At 37.3% G+C, this 10,738-nt stretch overlaps 1 long non-coding RNA gene across 1 annotated transcript; it reads right to left on the bottom strand.

The window, feature by feature from the left end:
• Window positions 1-7,765: 7,765 nt before the first annotated feature.
• On the bottom strand, window positions 7,766-8,427 carry LOC141626596 (uncharacterized). The gene is made up of 2 exons (XR_012536183.1): window positions 8,328-8,427; window positions 7,766-7,966 (listed from the first exon to the last, which is right to left on the bottom strand). It is a non-coding gene; the product is annotated as an uncharacterized LOC141626596 (long non-coding RNA).
• Window positions 8,428-10,738: the final 2,311 nt, after the last annotated feature.

Genomic DNA, 10,738 nt, shown 5'->3' with positions numbered 1-10,738 from the left:
GGGGAATGATTACTTGACTCTTTTGATGCAACAAATGCACAAGCAAGCCCATAAGGATCGAGTCGATGCATATAGAGCACAATATCCACCTCTCTTACATCTAGCTAGGCAAGGACTTCTTGACCCATCTTGTCCTTTGCCTAGTTGGGCAGATAGGGAAGTTTTCTTTCCTAGTGCTTCTAGGGGTGTTAGCTTGGGTGAAGAGGAGGTTGTTGTTGAGAGTGGTGGAAAAGAAGATGATGAAGGAAATGAAGAGAATGAAGAAGTTGAAGAAGAAGAGGGTAGTGAGGAAGAAGAAGAGAGCTCAAGTGAAAGTGGTGAAACCTCCGGGTCTATGGAGGTAGATGAGGATGACGATGCTAGTGAGGAAGTCGGAGATGATGACGGAGATAGGAGTGACACCGCCATGGGAGATGATTGAGGATTAGCAAGCTCTTGGGAGGATGCCACAATACTTTGTAAGTTTCCTACACCTCCCTTAGCTTTGCTCATTTCTCTTGTTTTCATATATTTTTATTCTTGATCATGAGTATTTTCATTGTTCCCAACATGTAAAATCCAAAATGACAATTGTAGTTTCATGCATAGCATCCTTATGCATGAACTCCCCCAATTTTTGACATTAGAAATAATGTCTATTTTGGTTTGGGGAAGTTTATGCATATGCATTGGGAGTTAATTTAAATTATGCTCTCCAACCAAACAAAAATTCATGCATCATATAGCATAGCTTAGTTTGCATTCACTTTTGTATATATATCATATAGTTTGCATTTAGCTTAGGAATCATGCATTTTCATATAGCTTGCTTAATTTCCTATCGTATTGGCAATTGAGGACAATGCCCATACTAGTGTGGGGATGGGAAATTCTAACATGACTTTTTAAACAAAAATGATAAAAAATGAAAAATTTTGAAAAATACAAAAACATGTCTTTTTATTTCATAAACATAAAAACCATAAAAATTTGAAAAATGCAAAAACCCAAAAATATGTTCTTTTCTTTTTAGTATAGAATTGTATATCTTATATATATTTGTTTGTTTGTCTACCCTTTTTCATATTGATCGACTATGCCACATCCGAGACATGCGGATATTGAAGACCGCATGTTATAATCTTTCCAATCTCCTTTTTTCCTCTTTATGTTAATGACTATGTGGCTTTATTTTGATTGATGCGGTATAAACAATGTGATTATAAGATTGCATTTAGATTATATGGCATACTAGTTGGTAGAAACATATGCATTAGGATGTATAAATGTTAGTTGCATCATGGCATATAGTTGCATTTAGGAAAAAAATTGTGAAAGCATCTATTTGGGAATTTTGACAAGTGTATATAAGGCCCTTGTAGATACTTTTTATTCTTACGACTTTGCTTGTTATAATACTTGTAAAACACCCTAGGATGTGTCATGCTAGTATCCTTTGACCCATGGACTAAGGCCTAGTCAATAGTACCTTGTGGTGTGATAACTCCTTGGCTACCATTTATTCCAAGGTGACCCTTGAAACTATGCAACCATCATCCATATTCTACCACATTTTGTCATCAAAGGGAATGGGCACAAAAATTGTTCAAAATTTGAGTTCAAGAATTGAAATGAAAAGTCAAGAAAGTTTGCAATTGCATCAAAAAAAAAGAGGAGTAACAAAAATGAAAACTCCTATGCTTCAAATATAAGCACCCTCACTACAAATGGGGTGACTTTGAAAATGTTCAAAAGAAAATGCAAGAAAAAGTTGAAATTGTCAAGTGTTGAAAATGCCAAACATCAAAGAAATGGCAAAAAGAAATATTCTCAAAATGTCAAATCCCACAAATTGGGGGGAAAAACAACGACAAAAAGCAAACTCCCATATGAAACTCAAGTTCTATTGATCCCTTTTCCATCGTATCCACTTTTGTGCATGGTAGAGAGGGGACGACCCTTCTTCTTGTCTAGGCAAGAAAGGGAATTCCGCAATCCTCCAGTGTTTCTAACACCATAGGGAGTCTACTCTTGACGAAAGCATTTAACGATTGAGGACAAAGGTACCCTAACTTGACACAACTTGGAGGTGATTTATTTGTATCCTTCTAGGCTTATTAGTTTGAAGAAACCATATCTATAATGGAATGTGTACCCTTAGATTGCTTCCCCTTTAGATAATTTCCGCCACTTAGATGAGAAAAGTGACTATTCATTTTTGTAGATGCATCCATTAATTGTTTTGTGTGCTTTAATGCTTGGATGTGTCGCCATTATGGCAAGCCCCACCTTGCCTTGCAAGAAGGCATCCTACCTCATGGTTGTCTTATTGTGAGTTGAAGGGGTGGAGTGAGACCCGCTAATTGTCTCACATCGGCTATATTAGTAGGTTAGTTTGAATAAAGGTCCTAGTTTTTGTCACCTCTTTACTCGGGATGAGCAAAGGTTCGGTTTGGCGATTTTTGATGTGACTCATATTTGAGCACATTTAGTCCCCGAATTAGCCGCGTTCCTATGCTTTATAGTGCATAATTGGGTCATTTACTATCTTTAGTTTCCCATTTTGCATATTCTTTGAGGTTTTGTTTCCTTGATATGAGAGGAGTGCAAACCTTGCATTTTCATGGCAAAATGGAGCTAAATTGATCGCATTCAATGACCAAGCATCAAAGGGAAGACGATACCAGAAGGCCTATGTAGATAATAAAGTAGATTGGGCAATGATGGAAGGATCCTTGCATCCGCAACAAGGTCCCCGCGGATTGTTGAGGAAATAAGAGAAGAAAAGTGTCTGACCCAGGATCCGAGCGGATTGCTGCCAATCCGAACGTCCCCCTGCCCAGCAATCCGAGCGTCCCGACAGCAAGACGCTCGTCTTGAAGCCTCACAATCCGAGCGTCTCCTCCATGATCCGCTCGGATCTTCTTACAGGAACCACCGTGCCAGCTTCCAAGACGCTCGGGACGAGCATATCATGTGGGACTAGGAAAACGGAGATGCGCATCTCCTTGAAGAGGAACACTTCCTCAACTTTTCTTAAGGGTATTAATAGTCATTTAAACCCTTGATAACCCTAATCTTTGTAGCTAATCTTTAGTATAAATACCCTTTTGTACTACCTAGATTGGCAAGCAATCTTAATACTCTCTTAATCAAGTTGTAATCAATTAGTAATCTCATCTTAATCTTGTAATTAACTCTTAATATAGTCTTAATACAAATCTCATTCCTTAATCTTTCCTTAATTTCTCTATTGTTCATCATTTATTTTGGGTAATTAGAAGATTATTTGGGTTTATTTCGAGGATTGACAACCTTCTATCAATCATCAAGTACTTCTATTATTCTTTTCTTTATTATTTGGAATCATCTAGGTATAATTCTCCCTTAATCCTTTTAATTATTGTTAATCATTTTCATTTGTTAATCATGTTTTGCCTTGCTAGTATGATTGACAACCTTATTAGCATGTTAAACTTGATAATGAGTGAGTAGTTTCCTTAGCTAGGGTTAATGAGGAATTAGGGGAAACAAACATGGGGATTGACTCATGATTTATCTAATATGTTTTCATAATTAATTTGCTTGCTTGTTGTGATTCCAACTTATGCACATGTTATGTTTGATGAAATGCGTGCCTATGAATCCTTGCATATTTTTACCCATCACTTATCTTTTCAATGAGACTTGTAAGACATAAACCAACTCGAGTCTCATTAGACCATGCATATAGTAGGATAGGAAGGATTAAGTCGACTTGTAGGTGTTGTACAATTTAATCGATTCGGCTCCGGGACCCAAACCTTCTTAGGGATTGTAAGATATACACTAACTCGATCCCATCACAACAATAAGTGCTTGCATCTAGTAGAGAATATGTTTGTATGATCAAATCCCATGTATTCCCCTATGAACCCATGATACCCTAGTGCTTTTAATCAATTATTTACACCTTTATTTTATCTACCTTGCTTTGTTTTTATTGTTGATTAGTTTTAATTGATCTCCTATCTCAACCCCAAATTGTGACACCCTAAGACACGACCATTTACAATTAAAAATCCTACATCAATACCCGTCCCTTGGGATCCGACCTTTACTTGCCTCTTTACTAAGAGTAGTTTGTGAAGTTATAAATATTGTTTTAGTTGAGTAACTTTTGACGACGAGTTTTACAACAACACCAACTAAGCATACCAAATTCCACAACATCAACCAAGAAGTATGCAACAATCATATGCACCAAACATGTCCCATTACCCACGCGTAGTGACCGACTCAAGTTAAGAGGCAAGTACTCAACCTTGAGACGTCTCCCAAGTTTGTCACAAACCCTCTAAAACTCAAACCGGGTTCATTTTAAATTGACTCATCCTAGTTCATTGGTTAATTGGTTAGGCTCCAAAACCGTCGCTCTGATACCACTTTGTAACACCCCTATAGGTCGGGACCCTACCTCTAGGCAATTCCCAACCTATGGAGGTATCACAAGCCTTGGTTTCCCAAGAGTGTAGTGCGAACAACAAGTAAAGAAGTAATTTAGATAACAGAAATAGTTAAGTTGTAGAGTTAAGTGATCACAAGTGAGGGATATCAAAACCATCCCCTTTAGTTATACAACCATATCGAAAGGAGTCTAAATGTCAAAAACTAGATAAGAATAAATGTCGACAACGAGGTAGACCGCTCCCAAGTCCGCTACTCAACACATGCACATGTCGACACTGCTACCCATATGGGCGGAAATCACCATATGGTTCATCACAGACATTTAAACCCAAGTGTTAGCCAATGATATGAATGTTCAATAATAAACAAGAGATGCAACTAACTTACTAATTCAATGAGGTATGTAAACAAAGCAAGTGTCCACCAACTCATCTCGACCAACCGTGACTGGGACACGCCCACGACGTCACCAAACCACTAAGGTACTCGGAACACGTCCGTGGTACCGGTCCCGAGTGTGACTCGAGTCCCCTTCCAGACACATGCCTCACCGCATGAGTCCCTCCATAACATAAGTACTAATGTGCACATTCCCTTGGAGTGGGAAGCTCCAAGGGAGACTTAAGCGGAAGACGGTTTCCCAACCGCCTTACGTCTCCAAACCATCACCAATATCCTCCAACAATCTCCAATGTCAACAATTTACCAACAACAAGGACACTTAACTAAACAAACATGCCATTAAATTCATACAACAATCAATTCATGCTTATAACTTCATTAATTCACTTTCTCTTCTTTTAATTGCTTATTAACATGTTATAGTGCAAGATAATTAATGCTAGAGTCATTCACCATACTCATTCTTCCCAAAATCATTATGAGACCATAATATTTACCAAACCGTAATTATCCAACACATGTTATAATGCAACTACTATGAGATAAATGTAATTAATGATATTTTTTGCACAATTAAACACTCATAACACCATAGCTAAGTAGGAAAATCCTACCTTGAGCTTATCTTCACAATTCCATAAGCTAATCCCTAGAAGTGCTCCTCAATGAAGCTTCCTACACATATTAATTACTATAATTAACACTACAATCTATTATAACAACATACTAACTAAACCCTTTAATTATTCCTCTTAAATTATTAAACCCTGATTAATTGTGGTGAACAACTAAACTAATTAAGGTTATTAAAACAAATTTAAGAGATTAAAGTCTAGGTTAACTTACTACCAAAGGTGGATGAACAATTTGGCAAGAATTCTCCTCTTGAAAGACTAGGGTTTTGAGAGGATTGAAAGTGGGTAATTTTTAGAGAGATAATTAGGGATGTAGAGAGTGGTGAATAGTTGTTTAAGATGAGGTTTTTGGTGGGGAAAATCTGAAAAGATAGGGTTATGAAAGCGACGTCTCACCCAACATTTCCCGTATAAGATTCACTCGATCGGCACTCGGCCGAGTGGATGGCCACTCGGCCGAGTGGATGGTTACTCGGTCGAGTTACCGACTTTCCAGGCTTTACAGCCCACTGCATTGGGGTACTCGGTCCTCCACTCGGTCGAGTGGCTCAGCACTCGGCCGAGTGGGTTCTTTAGTCGGTCTAGATATACAAAAATAAATACGAGGTATTACAAGCACATCCTCTAAGATACCCATAGGCTTCTTTAAAGATCTGTCGGCCATTTGTAAGGTCATATTAGTAATACGGAGTTGACCCATATTTAACTTTTTGCAAATTGAATACGGCATGACACTAACACTAGCCCCTAAATCACAAAGGGCTCTATCAATAGCTATACTACCAATATGACAAGGAATAGAAAAACTCCCTGGATCCTTAAGCTTTGGTGGAGAGTTAGCTTGTAAAGCAGCCGCGTACTCTTGAGTGAATGCTACTGTCTCAACTTCATCAAAAGACCGCTTCTTTGATAATATCTCTCTCAAAACTTAGCATACGCCGTCACTTGAAGCTTCTTTACTACCTCCATGAACCTTCCAAACTGTTGTTCAAGCTTGGATTTCTGCAATCTTTGGGGAAAAGGTAGTTGAATTTTGATTGGCTCGGCTTCTTTTGCATTAGAAGATGGCTTGGAAGTATTAACGCCAGTTATAGGAGTGCCTCAATCGAGCCCAGTAGTCACTCGATCGAGGAACCTATTTTTATCCAATGCCGTAGCTGAAACAAGCAAAAAATCATCAACAGGGGGGTTCCTCGATCGAGCCCAAGGTGTACTCGATCGAGTGGCTTGGTTCCTCGATCGAGACTCGGCTTACTCGATCGAGTCACCACGTCAGTCCTCTCTTTTTCGTCTTTTTGCTTATCCCGTGTTTTATTTTTGCAAGTTTCTTTCTCGTCATCGCTCAACTCGAAGTTACCCAATCCCTTAGGATGCATTTAGGGAACCTCATCTTCATTAATGGACATGTCCGGACCTTGATAAGAAGTACCGCTCCTCAAAGAAATAGCGTTAACTTGCTCATGAGCTTGTTTACCTTGAGGAGGAAGACCTGACTGTTTTGATGGATTTTGAGCCGTTATTTGAGCAACTTGGGTATCCAACATCTTGTTGTGAGCCATGAGTTCGGAGATTTGAGTCGTGTGCTTTTGTTGCATCATCAAAGTTTGTTGCAATAGAGCCTTTAACTCGGCCATCTCATTATTATGAGCTTGAGGAGGAGGTTGCATTGATGGAAAACCTCCTTGATTTGGCCTTTGATGAGCTCCTTGTGGTTGGTTACCAAGATTTGGAGAAATAATATAAAGATTTTATTGAGGAGCTTGAACATAAGCATTCTGACTCCTTTCAAGGAAGAAGTTAGAATATGGAGTACCTTGTTTGAAAGACTTGAAGGCATGGACTTGCTCAATACACTACAACAAAAATCCTGCCATTTCTCGACGTTTTTTTAGGCTGTTTTCGACGCTTAAAAGCAAGCGTCGTTATTTCTCGACACTTTGAAAAGCGTGGTTTTTTGAGCCGTCAGGAATTTTTGACGCTTTTTGGCGTCAACCTTTTCGACACCTTTTTGCGTAAGCAACCTTTTAAATTAGCGACGCTTTTCAATGTCAAGGACTTTTGGCACTTCTTTCCGTCAAGAATCTGGAAGCTTCACGACGCTTTTTCCAGGACCTCTAATATTTTTTTTGCTTCTAATGTTTTCATCGCTATCATTGACAAAATTAAATGCATATATTACTAGATGAACTCATAAATTAGAGCGTATAGAATATAATAATTTAACGACCATATATCCAAAACAAAATTTTATAGCATAAAGTTGCATTATCAAATTATATACATTACTAATTCACAAATTATATAGTAATTAAATATCCATACAAGAGAAATCATAAGATACAGAGTATATCGCTACTACTGCTTTCAAGCAAAAATAAAAAAATGTTTCAAAACCATAATTCCTAGCCAGGGGCGGCTTATCCGCTCCCAAAAGTGAAATCGAGAAAATGCTCCTTTCTTCCAGATGAATCCGCGCCAGGAGTATTCGCTGAATTTGGTACCTAGACAAATGAGAATTAAATATCAATAAGGTTAAGTATGAATATAAATATAGACATAATAGGCATTAAAGACGAGTAAATTAAAATGATATCAAGAGCATATATTAGTACATTGGAACTGATAAAACAAAAAAAAAAACATAGCTAAACAGTGACCACAAGACACTATATCATTAACCTTAAAAAGGCAACTAGGCTTGTCTAAAATATCGAGTTACAATGAGCACATGAAAAAATTTAAAATTCTATGTATCCTAACAATCTTCTACAGATCCACAAGCTTTAGAGGCTAATATGTGTATATCTTGTAATCCTTACATTCAACAGGAAACTTTGTGCACTAATGACAATCAGAACTAACCTTCAAATAAAAAGCTATGTTGAAGTTTAAGGGGACTTCATTCAATGACTGAATCTTCTAAGTGTATAGATTTAGCCGAGAGGTGTGCACTTCTGTGATGCATCTCCTCACATGAGCTCCTCCAAAGCCACCTAGCCCAGCCACTGCATGAACGCTCCTTCAACAGGCGATAAAAATGGGATGTAAGAAACTAATGGTTATGACATGAATAAGCAAAATAAATTTCTGTCGAAGTATCATCATATAATCTACAGCGAAAAACATATAGTCAAGAATCGGAGGCAACTAAACAAGCTCAATAAAAAGTGGTATCGAACCATTTGTATAAATTTTATCAAAATAGTTGCCTTACATTACTGCCTACATCAAACAATAATCATTGTTCAACAGTCATCCTGTACAACAAGAACATCAAAAATTCATTAGTCCCAAAATTAGTTGGCATTGGTTAACATGTAAATAATTGAAAACAGTAGTTGCTCGGGAATTTCTAACTACATTAAATCCCTAAATTAATAACGGAAAGAACCGTGTAGTTTATAGCGTTGGTGAAGCATTATGCACCAAAGGGGAAACATAAGAAACCATCATTATACAAGTGAACAACCTCTCCCTCAGAATTACTTGAAAACTTATTTTTAGCTAAACGGTGACTACATAACACCATATTTATGTAAACTTACATCCATACAAACATCTATCAGTTCTGTGAAAGGTCCCCATACATTAGTTTACACCTTACGACAAACTAATACATCATCACATGACATTACAAAAACAACATTCACAAATTTTATTCTTTTCTACAAGTTAGCTTGTTGGAAAATATCAGAATTTTCAATTCATTGTGAACTTTCAATTTTATAAACACCATAGTCCACAGACACAAGGTGAAAAAGCAGGTCGACACAACACACGGTTTAAACAGTGAGCCTACTACTACACATACTAGCCATTGCCGAATAAGATAAGTTGTCCGACTGTATCAAGGGACTATCTACCAAGTTAAAGAGTTAAGGTCCATTTACAAAGAATCTAAAACTCAGAAATTAGTAGAACTGATTGAAATTACCTAGAGATTAAGACGGGATATGATGAAATAGAATGTCAGGTCTACAACTAACAAAGAAAGTGTCAATTAAATAGCAAGTTTTCACGTACCTGCAAATAATTGTGATTGGAAAGTGCCTACAATAACCTTCAGTTGAAAAAAAATCACTCATTCAGTTAGCACAACTGTTGAGAAATATAGTTAGCCACCAGAATGTACCTCTTACCCATGGATGTACAACTCATGACAGCCTCACCCTTGACACTCGTCATAAAAATTGATTATAAAACTCTCCTAAAATACCCTCACTAATCACCATCAAGTTCATTTTAATCCGTAACTAATCACAAAACAGAAACATATTTCACCTCTATCATCAACAGCTAATGCCTAGCAAGATAGAGAGAAATCAATCGCGGAAGGTAAATTTAAAATTCAGCCAAAAGATTAAATCTTAAAGCACCTACTGATATACAATACAATATTCATTCCATCAAGTTAATTACCACATTGCAATAGGAGTTCATCTAAAATGAATAAATGAACATTAGCATCAATGACAACACCTCCACACTGCCAATTTATGCATAATTTGATCAGCAAAAGATTTTAAGACACATAACAAATGAAATTCTTAACATAAGCAAGAAGGGTTTTGTTATAGACACTTTCAACTATAGCTTTAACGCTTCACATTGAATTATTATGTATACACGATGAGTTAGAGAGAGAAAGTTCCTCTGCGTGTTCTTTGCAATGGCGAAGAATAAATCTACTAAACCTAATTCCTCTAATTCATCTACAATACAACAATCTAAATCAACTAATAATAATAATATTCAATCAATTAATACTGAAAAATCACAAAAAAATGTTTCTAATAATTCAAATAATACTAGTAATAATTCTTCCCATTCTGTTGATCGGGATGCAGAAGTTGCGAAGATTCGAGAGGAGGTTATTGCGATGTTATGGAGCGCTGGAATTGTCATTCCGGAACCTGCTTCAACATCGGATATTCCAGTGGAGTCCGTTACTGAGGAAGTTGAAGATATACCATCTGTCGAGAATCAACCTGGTGTGTCGGAGTCTCAGCCGCCTGTGTCTGATGATCCCCCTGAAGGTAATATACTCAAACTGACTACAGATGATGTTAAAGATGAAATTGAATATTGGTCTTATGCGATTTATGGATATGTCATGGGTGCTAACCCACCATGGAGGGCATTGGAAGGGTATCTTAGGAGGGAATGGAAGGATTATGAGATTTCTAAGGTTGCTTTTTTACCTAATGGCCTTTTTGTGGTGAGGTTTGCGACCATGGAACATAGGAATCTGGTTTTAGAGAAGGGGATGTTTT

Source organism: Silene latifolia, chromosome Y, assembly GCF_048544455.1.
Source record: "Silene latifolia isolate original U9 population chromosome Y, ASM4854445v1, whole genome shotgun sequence".
NCBI lineage: Eukaryota > Viridiplantae > Streptophyta > Magnoliopsida > Caryophyllales > Caryophyllaceae > Silene > Silene latifolia.
The sequence above is the reverse complement of the archived record's forward strand: the minus strand, read 5'-3'. Positions and strand labels throughout refer to the sequence as shown.